This window comes from Clarias gariepinus, chromosome 27, assembly GCF_024256425.1.
Source record: "Clarias gariepinus isolate MV-2021 ecotype Netherlands chromosome 27, CGAR_prim_01v2, whole genome shotgun sequence".
Taxonomy (NCBI): domain Eukaryota; kingdom Metazoa; phylum Chordata; class Actinopteri; order Siluriformes; family Clariidae; genus Clarias; species Clarias gariepinus.
This window is the reverse complement of record NC_071126.1, coordinates 47,501-50,000: the sequence shown is the minus strand read 5'-3', so window position 1 is coordinate 50,000 and position 2,500 is coordinate 47,501.

Here is a 2,500-nt window from a genome sequence, read left to right as displayed (position 1 = left end):
CTTTTTCTAAGTGTGAAAATTTTTCTAAGTCCCATTTTTTTTTCAAAGTCCCAGAAATGATCAGAGACCCAAAAAAAATTAAAGTCCCAAAAATCATGACCTCCATGGGTGTGAGCCCAGTGTAGGCACATAGTGTGTCCGACCTGAGGTGCTTGTGCTGGGCTAAAGGCCAATTCCTCCATGATGATTTGGCCTGTGTGTGCCTAGTGAAAATTTTTCTAAGTCCCCAACTTTTTCTAAGTGTGGAAATTTTTCTAAGTCCAGAAATTTTTCTAAGTCCCCAACTTTTTCAAAGTCCCATTTTTTTTCTAAGTCCCAAAAATCATGACCTCCATGGGTGTGAGCCCAGTGTAGGCACATAGTGTGTCCGACCTGAGGTGCCTGTGCTGGGCTAGACTCCCATTCCTCCATGATGATTTGGCCTGTGTGTGCCTAGTGAAAATTTTTCTAAGTGTGGAATTTTTTCTAAGTGTGGAAATTTTTCTAAGTCCCCAACTTTTTCTAAGTGTGATAATTTTTTCAAAGTCCCAATTTTTTTCTAAGTCCCAAAAATCATGACCTCCATGGGTGTGAGCCCAGTGTATGCACATGGTGTGTCCGACCTGAGGTGCCTGTGCTGGGCTAAAGGCTGATTCCTCCATGATGATTTGGCCTGTGTGTGCCTAGTAAAAATTTTTCTAAGTCCCAAAATTTTTCTAAGTGTGGAAATTTTTCTAAGTCCAGAAATTTTTCTATGTCCCCAACTTTTTCTAAGTGTGGAAATTTTTCTAAGTCCCATTTTTTTTCAAAGTCCCAAAAATCATGACCTCCATGGGTGTGAGCCCAGTGTAGGCACATAGTGTGTCCGACCTGAGGTGCTTGTGCTGGGCTAGAGGCCCATTCCTCCATGATGATTTGGCCTGTTAGTGCTGAGTGAAATTTTTTCTAAGTCCCCAACTTTTTCTAAGTGTGGAAATTTTTCAAAGTCCCCAACTTTTTCCAAGTGTGATAATTTTTCAAAGTCCCATTTTTTTTCTAAGTCCCAAAAATCATGACCTCCATGGGTGTGAGCCCAGTGTAGGCACATAGTGTGTCCGACCTGAGGTGCCTGTGCTGGGCTAGAGCCCCATTCCTCCATGATGATTTGGCCTGTGAGTGCAGAGTGAAAATTTTTCTAAGTCCCCAACTTTTTCCAAGTGTGGAAATTTTTCTAAGTCCCAAACTTTTTCTAAGTCCCAGAAATGATCAGAGACCCAAAAAAATTCAAAATCCCCAAAATCATGACCTCCATGGGTGTGAGCCCAGTGTAGGCACATGGTGTGTCCGACCTGAGGTGCTTGTGCTGGGCTAGAGGCCCATTCCTCCATGATGATTTGGCCTGCGCGTGCAGAGTGTGAATATTTTCCCCAAAATGTTCAGGGTCCCAAAATAAATCAATGTCCTAAAAATCATGACCTCCATGGGTGTGAGCCCAGTGCAGGCACATAGTGTGTCCGACCTGAGGTGCTTGTGCTGGGCTAGAGGCCAATTCCTCCATGATGATTTGGCCTGCGCCTGCAGAGTGTGAATATTTTCCCCAAAATGTTCAGAGACCCAGAAAAATTCAAAATCCCCCAAATCATGACCTCCATGGGTGTGAGCCCAGTGCAGGCACCTACTGTGTCCGACCTGAGGTGCTTGTGCTGGGCTGGAGGCCGATTCCTCCATGATGATTTGGCCTGCGCGTGCAGAGTGTGAATATTTTCCCCAAAATGTTCAGAGACCCAGAAAAATTCAAAATCCCCCAAATCATGACCTCTACAAGTGTGAGCGCAGTGGGGGGCACCTACATGGCTGACCTGAGGTGCCTGGCTTCGGGGAGAATCCAATTCCTCCAGGAGGATTCAGCCTGCACCTGAGCTGAGAGCCAGAAAAATTCCCATAGCCCCAGGAGATGTAACGGACCCCCATCCTCCAGGGGGCGCCGGCGGGGGATGTCGGCCCCGGGGCATGTGGCATCGGGTCCGGGGCCTCCCCATGGACTCCCCTGCGAAATTTGGAGCCGATCGGACCAACGGTGGCCGAGATACGGCCGTCCGAAGTCGGGGGCCCCCCCCCCGGTTCCCAGAAGCCCCATGGGCAGCGGGGGGAGGCCCAAAGTGGCCGTGGGGAGTGCCTAGGGCCGGCCAAAATCGTTTTTTCCCAGGCGGAATTGGCCGTTTCCGAGATATAGGCGAAAGAAAATTTTTCGAAAATCTGACCTCCAGGTGGCGTGGTCGCGGGTGGGGGTGCCCGCCGAGGGTGCCTGGGGTCGGGGAGAATGCAATTCCTCCAGGAGGATTCAGCCTGCATGTGAGCTGAGAGCCAGAAAATTTCCCATAGCCCCAGGAGATGTAACAGACTCCCATCCTCCAGGGGGCGCCGGCGGGGGGCGTCGGCCCCGGGGTATGTGGCATCGGGTCCGGGGCCTCCCCATGGACTCCCCTGCGAAATTTGGAGCCGATCGGACCAACGGTGGCCGAGATACGGCCGTCCGAAGTCG